The sequence below is a fragment of the Meriones unguiculatus genome, assembly GCF_030254825.1.
Source record: "Meriones unguiculatus strain TT.TT164.6M chromosome Y unlocalized genomic scaffold, Bangor_MerUng_6.1 ChrY_unordered_Scaffold_25, whole genome shotgun sequence".
Lineage (NCBI taxonomy): Eukaryota > Metazoa > Chordata > Mammalia > Rodentia > Muridae > Meriones > Meriones unguiculatus.
Window position 1 is genome coordinate 18,720,961 of NW_026843710.1, and position 13,857 is coordinate 18,734,817.

Consider the following 13,857-nt stretch of genomic DNA (forward strand, 5'->3'; position numbering starts at 1 on the left):
CATTCAATTTGTTTTGATGACAGAATCCTTTGTTTTACAGAAACTTTTCAGATTCATGAGGTCCCATTTATTGATCGTTGCTCTTAGAGCCTGTGCTATTGATGGTATGGTATGTATATGTCTCATATACCAATGAGGTCATGGTTCTTCCCCTCTTTTTCTTCTAACCAATTTAATGTGTCTGATACATGACCTATGTTAGAGACATAGTTTCTTTGTTTAATTTCTATTTTGTTGACCTGTCCTTTGTTGAGAGTGGGGTGTTGAAGTCTCCCACTATTAATGTGTGGGGATATATGTGTGGCTTAAGTTTTATCAATGTTTCTTTTACATATGTGGGAGCCTTTGTATTTGAGCCATAGATGTTCAAGTTTGTGATGAATTTTCCCTTGCTGAGAATCAAGTGTCCTTCTCCATCTCTTTTGATTAATTTTGGTGAATAGTCTATTTAATCAGATAGTAGAATGGCTACTCCTGCTTACTTCTTGGCTTCCTTTGCTTGGAATGCAGTCTTTCAACACTTAACCATCAGGTAATGTCTATCTTTGTGACTGAGGTGTGTTACCTGCAACAGATTTTTGGATAGTGTTTAAGCATTCATTCTGTTAGTCTGTGTCTTTTTATTAGACAATGTAGTCCATTGATGTTGAGAGAGAGAAATGACCAGTGGCCGTTAGATCCTTTGATTTTGATGTTGGCTATGGTAGTAAGTATTAAGTTTGTGTGCTTGTATGCTTTTTGTTGTAATGTAGTGAGGTTAATTATTTCCTCTGTTTTCTTGAAAGTAGCTAGCTTTCTTGGGTTGTATTTCCCCTTCTAGTGTCTTCTATAAGTCAAGTTATTTGTGTGTAGATATTGTTAAAATTTGTTTTTCTCGTTGAATATCTTGTTTTCTCCATCTATGAGAACTGAGAATATTGCTGTCTATAGTAGCCTGGGCTGACATCTGTGTTCTCTTAGGACCTGTTTGATATTTATCTAGGCTCTTCTGGCATTCACAATCTCTGTTGAGAAGGCAGGTGTGATTCTCATGGGTTTGCTATTATATGTTAGTTGGTCTTTTCCCTTGCAGCTTTTAGTATTTTTTTTTCCTTTTTTGTTCTGAATATTTACTGTTTTGATTATTATGTAACAGGAAAGATTTTCCTTTCTGGACTAATTTATTGGGTGTTCTTTAGACCTCTTGTATTCTTATTGGCCTCTCCTTAAACTTGAGGAAATTTTATTCAGTGATTTTGTTTAAAGTATTTTCTGGGCCATGGAACAGGGAATCTTCTTTTTCCTCTATTCCTATTATTTTTAGGTTTTGTCTTTTTATGTTGTCTTGAGTTTTTCTTTTAATTTATTTTATTTTATTACATTTTTTTTCATGTTGTATTTACCGTAAGCCCCACTCTCCTCCCTTCTGGACTCACCCTCCCTCCCCCTTCTTAATGCATGTCCCTCCTCAAGTCCACTACTCTCCTTCCTTCTGATAATACTCTATCAGATCACATCAGGAGTGGCTGTATTATCATCTTCTGTGGCCTAGTAAGTCTGCTTTCCCCTCAGGAAGAGATGATCAAAGAGCAGGCCAATCAGTTTATGTCAGAGTCAGTCCCTCTTCCCACTACAATGAAACCCACTTGGACACTAGACTGCCATGGCCTACATCTGTGAAAGGGTTCTCGATTATCTCCATGTATGGTAATTGTTTGGAGTATGAGTTTCTGGGAAGACTCCTTTGTTTAAATTTTCTGGTTCTGTTGCTCTTCTTGTGGCATTCCAATCCTCTCCAGATCTTACTATTTACCACTTCTTACATAAGATTCCATGCACTCTGTCCAACAGTTGGCCAAGAGTCTGAGCATCTGCTTTGAAAGTTTGAATGACAGGGCCTTTTGGAGGCCCTCTGTGGCAGGTTCCTAGGTTTTTTCCTTTTTTTTTTTTTTTCTTGTTCTGATGTCCATCCTCTTTGATTTTCATGATGGGGATTGAGCATTTTAGTCAGGGTCCTCTCTCTTGATTAGTTTCTTTAGATGTACAGATTTTAGCAGGTTTATCCCATGTTAAATGTCTATACAAGTGAGTATATACCATATGAGTATTCCTGCTTATGGGACAGCTTACACAGGATGATCCTTTCCAGGTCCCAACATTTATCTGTATATTTCATGATTTCCTTATTTTCCATTGCAGAGTAAGAGCCAATTGTGTAGATGTACCACAATTTCTGCATCCATTCTTCACTTGAGGGGCATCTGGGCAATTTCCAGCCTCTGGCTATTACAAATAAAGCTGCTATAAAAATGGTTGAGCAAATGTCCTTATTGTACTTGAGCCTCTTTTGGAGAAATGCCTAGGAGTGGTATGACTGAATCTTGGGGAAGACCTATTCTTAGTTGTCTGAGAAAGCACCAGATTGATTTCCATAGTGGTTGTACAGTTTACATTCCCACCAGCAGTGGAGGAGGTTCTCCACAACCTCTCCAGCATATGTTGTCACTTGAGTTTTTCATCTTGGCCATTCTAATGGATGTAAGGTGAAATCTCAGAATCATTTTCATTTGCATTTCCCTGATGGCTAATGACTTCGGGCATTTTTTTAAGTGTTTCTCTGTCATTCGATATTCCTCTGCAGAGAATTCTCTGTTTATTTCTGTAGCCCATTTTTTAATTGGATTACTTGTTTTGCTGCTTCTCAGCTTCTTTAGTTCTTTATATATATTGGATATTAGCCCTCTGTCAGATAAAGGGTTGGTGAAGATTCTTTGCCAACCTGTAGGCAGTTGTTTTGTTTTGATGAAGGTTTTGTTTGCTTTACAGAAGATTTTCAGTTTCATGGGGTCCCATTTATTGATTGTTGCTCTTAGAGCCTGTGCTGTTGGTGTTCTGTTCATTAAGTTGTCTCCTACCAATGAGTTCTAGGGTTTCCCTCAATTTTTCTTCTAACAGACTTTATGTCTGTTTTTATGTTGAGATCTTTGATCCGCTTGGACTTTAGTTTTGTGCAGGCTGATAAGTATGGATAAATTTGCATTTTTCTACATGTAGATATCCAGTTAGACCATCAGCATTTGTTGAAGATGCTATCTTTTTTACATTGTGTGGTTTTGGAATGTTTGTCAAAGATGAGACATACATAAGTGTGTGGGTTTATTTCTCGGTCTTCTGCTTAGTTCCTTTGATCCACCATTCTGTTTCTATGCCAGTACAATGCAGTTTTTACAAGTGTTACTCTATAGTATAGCGTAAGGTCAGGAATGGAGATACCTCCAGAAGATATTTTATTCTAGAGGATTGTTTTAGTAAATCTTGGTTTCTTGTTATTCCATATGAAGTTGAGAATTTTTCTTTCCAGGTCTGTAAAAAATTGTGTTGTTAATTTGATGGGAATTGCATTGAATCTGTAGACTGCTTTTGGTAAGATGGCCATTGTTACTATGTTAATCCTGCCAAGCCACGAGCATGGGAGATCTTTCCATCTTCTGATATCTTCTTCTAATTCTTTCTTCAGAGACTTGAAATTTTTTTTCATACAACACTTTGACTTGCTTGGTTTTGGTTAGACCAAGGTACTTTATGTCATTTGTGACTATTGTGAAGTGCGTCATTTTCCTAATTTCTTTCCCAGCTTAGGGGTACTGATTTTTTGAGTTAATTTTGTATCCAGCCACTTTGCTGAAGGTGTTTATCACCTGTAGGAGTTCCCTGGTAGAGCTATTGGATAAGAGCTTGTCTATCTTGTTGATTTTCTCAAAGAACCAACTCCAACTCTTGGTTTCATTGATTCTTTGAGTTGTTTTACTTGTTTCTAATTGTTTGATTTCAGCCCTGAGTTTGATTATTTCTAGTTTGAGTATTTCTAATACTTTTTGGTGTGTCTACTTCTTCTTTTTCCAGGGTTTTTAAATGAGCCATTAAGTTGCTTGAATGCACTGTCTCGAATTTCTTCTTGAAGGCACTTAGTACTATGAACTTTGCCTTCACTGTGTCCCACAAGTTTGGGTATGTTGTGTCTTCCTTTTCATTGAGTTCTAGGAAGACTTTAATTTCTTTCTTTATTTCTTCCCTGACCCAGCTGTCATTTAGTAGCAAGTTGTTCTGATTCAATGTTCGTGTAGGCTTTTTGTTATTTCTGTTGATGTTGAGGTCCAGTTTTATTCCATGGTGATCAGACAGGATCCAAGGGGTTATTCCAATCTTCTTGTATCTGCTGAGGCTTGCTTTCTGAACAACCCTATGGTCTCTTTTGGAGAAGGTACCCTGAGGTGCTGAGAAGGTAAATTCTTTTGTGTTTGGGTGTAAGGTTCTGTAAATATATGTTTAGTCCATTTGATTTATGACCTCTTTTAGAGACATAGTTTCTTTGTTTAATTTCTGTTTTGTTGACCTGTCCTTTGTTGAGAATGGAGTGTTAAATTCTCCCACTAATAATGTGTGGGGTTCTATGTGTGGTTTAAGTTTTATCAATGTTTCTTTCACAAAGATGTGTACCTTTTATTTGGGTTATAGATGTTGAGGATTGTGATGTCTTCCTGGTGGAATTTTCCGTTGATGAGTATGAACTGTCCTTCCTCATCTCTTTTAGTTTTGGTTGAATGATTATTTTATCAGATATTAGAATGTCTACTCCTGCTTGCCTCTTGGGTCCATTTGCTTAGAAAACTGTCTTCCAAACCTTACCCTCAGGTAATGTCTATCTTTGTAACTTAGGTGTCTTTTTTGTATGCAACAGATTGTTGGGTATTGTTTAAGCATCCATTCTGTTAGTCTGTGTCTTTTTAGTGGAGAATTGAGTCCATTGATGTTGAGCAAGATTAATGACCAGTGGCTGTTAGATTCTTTGATTTTGATGTTGGCTGTGGTTGTAAGGTTGGGTGCTTGGTTGCTTTTTGTTTTACTGTAGTGAGGTTATTCCCTGTGTTTTCTTGAAAATAGATAGTATTCTAGGGCTGTATTTTCCCTTCTAGTGTCTTTTGTAACACTGGATTTGTGTGTAGGTGTTGTTGAAATTTGTTTTTGTCAGAATTTTTTTTTTTTTTTTTTTTTGTGGAGAGCCGGGGTTTGGTTGCCATGGCGCTGGCTTCCGCCCTTCTAAACTGGTAAACACTGCATCATCGATTTGACATAACTAGAAAGGAAGCTAGAGATATTGTAACCCAATGTCAAAATTGTTGTCAGTTCTTACCTATGCCTCATGTTGGGATTAATCCCAGAGGAATCCATCCACTACAAGTGTGGCAGATGGATGTTACTCACATTTCATTTTTTGGTAAACTTCAATATTTACATGTTTCCGTTGATACTTGCTCTGAAGTCATGTTTGCTTCTCCCCTGACTGGAGAAAAGGCAACTCATGTTATTCAACATTGCCTGGAGGCATGGAGTGCCTGGGGAAAGCCCAAAATTCTAAAAACTGACAATGGGCCAGCCTATACTTCTCAGAAATTTGGACAGTTTTGTCATCAAATGGGAGTGACCCACCTAACGGGTCTCCCATATAACCCTCAGGGACAGGGTATTATTGAACGTGCTCATCGCATTCTAAAATCCTACTTAATAAAACAAAAAGGGGGAGTCGAGGAGGCTCTGCCCTCAGTGCCATGAGTGACTGTTTCTTTGGCACTCTTTACTCTCAATTTCTTAAATTTGGACAGTCAGGGCCACTCGGCAGCTGATCTCCACTGCTTAGAGCCTGATAGGCCTAAGGAAATGGTCAAATGGTAGGATGTCTTGACTGGTCAATGGAATGGCCTGGATCCTATCTTAATAAGATCCAGGGGAGCTGTCTGTGTTTTCCCACAGGAAGAAAACAATCCATTCTGGGTACCGGAACAGCTCACGCGAAAGCTCGTGGCAGCTGAAGATGATCTTTCAACGAATATACCTGCAACTAATTCCAATTCTTGCTTGGATCCTTCTAAATCGGGTTCCTAGTATTGTGGGGGTACAACATTGGGCCATTTTGTCTGCATTCCTAAAGCCTATGCTGGTCAGACATGATTCATTGGTTTTTCCTAAATTTTTCTCGTCCAATACAAATCAGACAGTTTTTCTGCCTAGTCCTGTGTGTGTTTATTCCCCTTTTTTACTTGTTTTGTCCAATAATTCTTTTAGAAATTGTATCAATGAGACATGCTAGATGTCGCAATGTTGGAATGCCAGGCGTTTTGCTCGTGCCCTCGTTGTTAGAGTCCCACAGTGGATCCCAATTCCTGTGGAGACTCCATCCACCCTCTCCCTGTTTAGACAGAAGAAAGATTTTGGCATCACCACAGCCGTTGTTACTGCCATCGCTGACTGCAGTCGGCTTGGCAATGGCAAATTCAGTCCAAACAAGCACAACAGTAAATCAATTGTTGGCAGGTGTGGCTGAAGCCATAAACCTTCATGCATCTGCTAGCACACAATTAAAAGGCAGATTGATGGTTCATAACCAGCGTCTGGATCTTGTGGAAGAAAGAATAGATATTTTATCTCAATTGGCTCAATTAGGGTGTGAAGGAAAAATAGGAGCACTCTGTATTACCAGTGTACAATATGCATATCTTACCTGAGCCGCTAATTTGTCCAGGAAATTGTCCCTATATCTTGTAGGAAATTGGTCAGAAGGATTTGAAGAAAGGAAGAGCTAAGGGTTTTGGTGGCGACCATTGTACTCGAGTGGATGTATCACTCACAGATGGCTTATTATCCTGGGCTTCTTCTGCCTTTTCTTATTTTGAGGAATGGGTGGGCGTTGGGATGTTTGGCACTGCCCTGTGCTGTGGTTTAATATTTGTCCTCTGGTTGTTCTGCAAACTCAAAACCCAACAAAAACGTGACAAGGTTGTGATCGTACAGGTGCTAGCCGCTCTGGAGCAAGGCACCTCCCCTGATACTTGCTAATCCATGCTGAAAAATTAATGTTTGTCAAGGTTGCCTCTGTCTTTGCAAGCACATGCCACAGTCTGGATTTACAGCCCTTGCACTCCCTGGGGATCTGTTTCCCATTGCACGGGGATGGGTGTAAATCACAATTTTTCTCTTGCCAAATGATCCCGAAAGTCAGTGATGGAAGAGTGCAAGTAAGTCTTCACTGACCTAAGACAGGACAGCCTCACAGTGAGGAGGTTGCTCCAATGACGGGCAATGGCTGAAGCATTGCCTTCCACCAGGCTCAGATGTTGGCTTTCTGTCATAATGCTGTATTGACAGTAGGAAGCTTACTGTTCAAACTAAATAAAAAGGGGGAGATGTGGAGAGCCAGGATTTGGTTGCCATGGCGCTGGCTTCCTCCCTTCTAAACTGGTAAACAAGTCCTAGAGCACATGACCGTTATGACCATTATGACCGTTGGGCTACCGTCATCATGAGCCCAGCCCGGGGTGTCATATGGGGTGATGGGTGAGCAGCCAATCAGGGGATGATACGTCATCTCACACCACTTTGGTGCAAGCAGGGCTTATATAAACAGCGCCACTTCGAGGACTCGGGGTCTTCCTCCTTTCATCGTTTGACTACAATAAAGCTTGCTGCAGAAGGATCCTGTTGTTCGTGTGCATTCTTGCTGGCGAGAAGACCACGCGGCTCGCAATATTTTTTTTGTCACTGAATATCTTGTTTTCTCTATCTATGAGGACTGAGAGTTTTGCAGTTTATAGTAGCCTGGGCTGACATCTTTGTTCCCTTAGGGTCTGCAGGATATCCATCCAGGTCCTTCTGGCTTTCATAGTCTCTGTTGAAAAGTCAGGTGTGATTCTGATGAGTTTGCCATTATATGTAACTTGGCCTTTTATCCCTTGTGGCTTTTCATATTTTTTCTTTGTTCTGTATACTTACTATTTTGGTTATTTTATGGTGGGAGGAATTTCTTTTCTGGTCTAATTTATTGGGTGCTCTGTAGGCCTCTTGTATATTTATGGACATCTCTTTCTTTAAGTTGGGAAAATTTTCTTCTATGATTTTCTTGAAAATATTTTCTGGACCTTGGAGTTTGGAGTCTTCTTTTTCATGAATTCCTATTATTCTTAGATTTTGTCTTTTCATATCATCCTTGATTTCTTGGATATTTTGGGATTGGAACTTTTCTGATTTTACTTTTTCTTTGAGAGAAGTATCCATTTCTGCAAGTGTGTCTTCAGCTCCAGAGATTCTCTCTTCCATCTCTTGTATTCTGTTGGTGATGCTTACTTTTGTGGTTCCTGGTCTTTTCTCCAAGTTCTCCAGCTCAAGGGTTTTCTCATTTTGTGTTTTCTTTATTGATTCTAATTCTGTTTTCATGCCTTACACCATTTCCTTCATGTGTTTGAATTTGGATTCCTGTCTCTCTACGATGGCCTCTATTTCTTTTTTCATTTCCTTTTTATATGCCATTATTTTTTCCTCTACTTGTGTATCTATTTGTTTGTCTATGTTTGCCTGTGTTTCTTTAAGGATATTGTGTATTTCTTCTTTCTTTGCCTCCAATTGACTGGCCATCTCTTTGAAAGACTTGTCCATTTATTCCTTATGAGCCTCAAATAATTGGGCAGGCATGGCTTTAAAATCATTTTCCTGTGCTTCTGCTGAATTGGAGTATCCATCGATTTTGGGGTTTGCTGGTGAAGTCATGATGTCCTGATTTATGTTGGAAGTGTTCTTTCGCCTACCCCTGGCCATTGGCTTATCTGAAACCTTCCCTGTTTGTTTTTGGATTCTGCAGATCAGACTGGTGCTGTCTTTCTCTGGCATCTGGAGAGTTCTTCAGGAAGCTGAGAACTCTCAGAGTGTGCTAAGGACTAGCTCTACCTATGGGAGGAAAGTATGCAGGTGCAAACGGGGCAAATGCAAGCTTGTGTGTGTGTGTGTCTGTAAGTGTGAATGGACGTGTGTCTCGAGGGTCAGAGTGATAGCTAATGTTGAACCCTTGAGTGTGTGGGAGGGGCTCTGTACTGTATATGTCGCAGGCGCTAATGATGATCACAGTGCAATTTCTGGCATTAACTGCTTTAACTCCTCAATTAGGCCCACAGGGCAGGAACTTTAATGTCCCTAGTGCCCCTCTGTTTCCCAAAGTGGGTATGTGGTTGGGAGGGTGTTCGATGCCTACCTTCTGTTTTAGAAGGACCCAGGATCAGGGGAACTGCAGATTCTCAAGGGTGCACTCACTTACAGGCAGGTCACTTGGCAGAGATCGTGATATCCGGGGCTCTCTGCTCTCTGGTTTGGCCCTGCTTCTTTGATGTGCTCAGCCAGTTCTGTGTTGCTGTCACTGCCAGGTTCTGAGTTCGTGCTGCAGCTGGAGATACCCTAAATCAATTGGAAAAAAAAGTGGGGAACAGCCTAGAACTCATTGGCACAGGAGACAACTTCCTGAACAAAACACCCACAGCACAGGCTCTAAGAGCAACAATCAATAAATGGGACCTCATGAAACTGAAAAGTTTCTGTAAAGCAAAAGACACCGTCATCAAAACAAAATGACTGCCTACAGATTGGGAAAGAATCTTCACTAACCCTTTATCTGACAGAGGATTAATATCCAGTATATACAAAGAACTAAAGAAGCTGAAAAGCAGCAAACCAAGTAATCCAATTAAAAAATGGGGAACAGAACTAAACAGAGAATTCTCGACAGAGGAATATCGAATGGCAGAGAAACACTTAAAGAAATGTTCATCCTCATTAGCCATCAGGGAAATGCAAATCAAAACAACTCTGAGATATTACCTTACACCCATCAGAAAGGCCAAGATGAAAAACTCAAGCGACAACACATGCTGGAGAGGTTGTGGAGAAAGGGGAACCCTCCTCCATTGTTGGTGGAAATGTAAACTGGTACAACCACTCTGGAAAGCTATCTGGCGCTTTCTAAGACAATTAGGAATAGTGCTTCCTCAAGACCCAGCTATACCACTGCTAGGCATATACCCAAAGTTTGTTCAAGTATACAAAAGAGATACTTGCTCAACCATGTTTATAGCAGCTTTATTTGTAATAGCCAGAACCTGGAAACAACACAGATGTCCATCAATGGAGGAATGGGTACAGAAATTGTGGTATTTTTACACAATGGAATACTACTCAGCAATCAAAAAGGAGGGAATCATGAAATTTGCAGGCAAATGGTGGGATCTAGAAAAGATCATTCTGAGTGAAATATCCCAGACGGAGGAAGACAAATATGGGATATACTCACTTATATAGACCTATAAAATATGATAAACATAATGAAATCTATACACCTAAAAAAGATAATCAATTGAGTGGACATGTGGTAAGATGATCAATCCCTGTTTAGAAAGACAGATGGGATGTACATTGAACATATGACAGGAGTCTACTGAGCGCATCTGAAAGACTCTAACTAGCAGTGTTTTCAAAGCAAAGACTCATGACCAAACCTTTGGCAGAGTACAGGGAATCATAAGAAAGAAGGGGAGTTAGTCTGATGGGGAAAGGATAGGAGCTCCATAAGGACCAAATATATCTGGGCACAGGGTCTTTTCTGAGACTGACATTCAACCAAGGACCATGTATGGATATAACCTAGAACCTCCACTCAGATGTAGCCTGTGGTGGCTGAGTAACTACTGGTTTCCCAAAGTGAGGAGAACAAGGACTATTTCTAACAGGAACTCAATGACTGGCTCTTTGGTCTCCCCATCCCCGAAGGGAGGAGCAGTCCTGTTAGGCCACAGAGGAGGGCTTTGCAGCCAGTCCTGAAGATACCTGATAAAACAGGATCAGATGAATGGGGAGGAGGTCCCCTCCTATCAGTGGACTTGGAAAGGGGCACAATGGAGATGAGGGAGGGAGGGAGGGAGGGACTGGGAAGGAATGTGGGATTGGGACACGGCTGGGATACAGAGTTAATAAAATGTAACTGATAAAAAATAAAAATAAAAAAAGAAAATATTTTCTGGGCCTTGGAGCAGGGAATCTTCTTTTTTTTTCTATTCCTATTATCCTTAGGTTTTGTCTTTTTTGTTGTCATGAATTTCTTGGATGATCTGTGTCATGATTATTTTTTTTTAGATTGAACATTTTCTTTGAGAGATGAATCTGTTTCTTCCACTGCCTTCCACACCTGAGATTCTTTCTTCCTTCTCTTGTTATTGGTTATGCTAACCTCTGTAGTTCCTGTTTTCTTCCCTAAATTCTTTGTCTCCACAATTTCCTTCATTTGTGTTTTCTTTAATTTTTCCATTTCTACCTTCATATCTTGAGCCATTTTGTTTATTTCCTTCACCTGTCTAACTGTATTTTCCTGTTTTCCCTTCAATTCCTTCAGCTGTTTGAACAATCTTCTCTTTCTTTTATTTCTTTCAGTGATTTAAGCATTTCCTCTCTAAAGTCCACAAACTGTTTGGCTGCAACTTCCCATATTTTTGGGGGGATGGCCATAATCTGTTTGTTTTTATCTTCTGCTAGGTCTTTACTCATTTTATTTGTTTCCTCTTTATGAACATAGATGCTAGGTCATGTTCTTGAATTTCTATTATGCTGGGGTATCTATGGTGACTTGCCCCTGAATAACTGGGTTCTGTAGATGCCCTATTTCTCTGTCTTTTGTTGGTTGAGCTTTTATGATGGCCTCTACCCATTGGGCTATATTAGATTTTTTTTAGTTAGTTTCTGGAATACTGTAGTGGAAAGAATCTCCTTGGTGGAAAGAATGTTTTGCTTGAAGGAAGCCTTCTCAGCTTTTTTGTATAGTTACTGGATGAGTGGTGATTTTCAGGAGTTTTTGTTGTTCACCTCAGGCATGGAGACCTGAGTGGTAACTGTGGTCATTGTTAGTCAAGAGGACTCTCCTCTCACCTGGAGGAGTCCTAAAGACTGCTGTCCTGCTTCTCAGTCTCTTGCTGAAAATTTTGTGATCTGCTGCTGTAACCTGTGTGTCCTGTGGTTTGCTCAGTTTTGTTAGGGATATTTTTTCCCCTTTGGAGCAGTATCTGGGGGTTGATCTCAGGGCTTTTGGGCTTTTGTAGGTCTGAGTTTGGGGATCTGTGTGCCAGCAAGTACCCAAGCACTCTTCTATGGCAGGTGGTTACCACTCTCCTGGTAACAGCAGGCTATCTGGTGCACAGCAGGCCCCTGGTTTGGGCCAGTCTGCTGGACATTTTCCAGGAATTTACTGGGTGGCCTGAGCCTGTCCCCTTTGCTTTGTTCCCTGTGGGGATTTCTCCCGACATTGACTCCCACTCTCTGGTGCTCTAGAAAGCATAGCTCTGTCTGTGCCAGAGAGCTGGGCATGCAGCAACTGTCTGTGCCCTCAGCTGGAGCCCAGTTCAGTGATGAGGCTTCTACTCACTCAAGACTTTTTCAGGGAAAGACTGGGTGACCCAAATCAGTACCATTTCCTTCCTTCCCTGTGGGGTTTTCTTGCAACTGTGACTTCCAGTCTCTGGTGTTTTTTGTGCGCACTGATCAGCCTCGGAAGGGGATCAGGACATGTAGGCATGTGGTTCTGGTCTGGTGACCTAGTGCCTACGAGACCCAGGATCTCTTCCCGGTACTGGCTGGGTGACCTGAGCATCCGAATGATTCCCTAGCTGTGTAGGTTTCCTCTCACCAGGGAAACTTGATTGCTGTTGTTTTAGGACCCAGAGTTAGTCTTTTGGTCGCTGTATGGAAAAAGTTGACCTGCTCCTCAGAGGTAGTATTCTTGTGCAGCCATCTTGTCCCCCTCTCCCGTCTTGAATTTCTTGAATGGTCTATGTTAAGAATTTTTTAGATTTAACATTTTCTGTGACAGATACATTGATTTCTTCCATTGTATCTTCCACACCTGAGATTATGGTTTCCATTTCTTGTAAGTGCATTGGCTTTGCTTACCTCTGTAGTTCCTGCTTTCTTCCCTAAGTTCTTTCTCTCCACAATTTCCTCTATTTGTCTTTTCTTCAATTTCTCAAAAAAAAGGAATGCTACATGAATTTGAGTGTCATCCTTACACAAGGTCCATGCTAATCTCTGTGTATCATTCCAATTTTAGTATATGTGCTGCCAAAGAGAACACCACATAATTCTTTCAAGTAGTCATTAGTAAATTCATAAATTCATGTGTCCTTGACTTGTCAGCATCACATTATCACAGATTCCATTATTATTTGTTAAATACATAGATATGTCCTCAGTCAGTGAATTATTTTCTGTGAAAATGCTCCCTTACCAAGACAAATCTTTGAACAAAAAGTGTTTAATAGGAACATTGCTTATATTTTTAAAGAAACCATCCATGATGTCATGTCAGCAAGCTCTCATTTTTTTTTAGTCCTTCACCAAAACTGAGACCTTTTCATACTGAACAACAGCAGCAGGCAGACTGAAATAGACAGAGAGAGAAAGGGAAACTGAAATAGACAGAGAAAAAAAGAGATAGAGAGACAGATTCAGAAATCGAGAGACTGAGACCAAAAGAAACGAAGATATAAAGGAACAGAGACAGAGAGACAGAGACTCCATTATGTCTGGTCACTTTCATTAGCATATAAACCTCAAAGAACATACTCCTAAAATATAAATCCAAAAGGAATTATATTTTTTAATAATTTTTTATTTTAGTTTTTATTAATTACACTTTATTCCCCCTGTGTGCCCCACAAAAATAAAACATCCCTTCCCAAACTTACCTTCCCTCACCCTTCTCTATGAATGCCCCTCCCCAAGGCCAATGAGAGGGGAGGTCTTCTTCTCCTTCCTTCTGATCCTAGTCGATCAGATTTCATCAGGAGTTGCTGCATTCTATTTCTCTGTAGACTGGTAAGTCTGCTCCGAAATCATGGTGAGGAGATCAAAGAGCAGGCTAATCATATATGTCAAAGGTAGTCCTTGTTCCCATTAATTTGGAAACTACATGGTCACTGAACTGCCATTGGCTACATCTGTGCAGAAGTTTTACCTTTTCTCCAT

General features: G+C 40.4%; 1 non-coding gene across 1 annotated transcript; it reads right to left on the reverse strand.

Moving 5' to 3' along the window:
• Positions 1–12,858: 12,858 nt before the first annotated feature.
• LOC132651857 (U6 spliceosomal RNA) lies at positions 12,859–12,964 on the reverse strand. The gene has a single exon (XR_009589414.1). It is a non-coding gene; the product is annotated as a U6 spliceosomal RNA (small nuclear RNA).
• Positions 12,965–13,857: the final 893 nt, after the last annotated feature.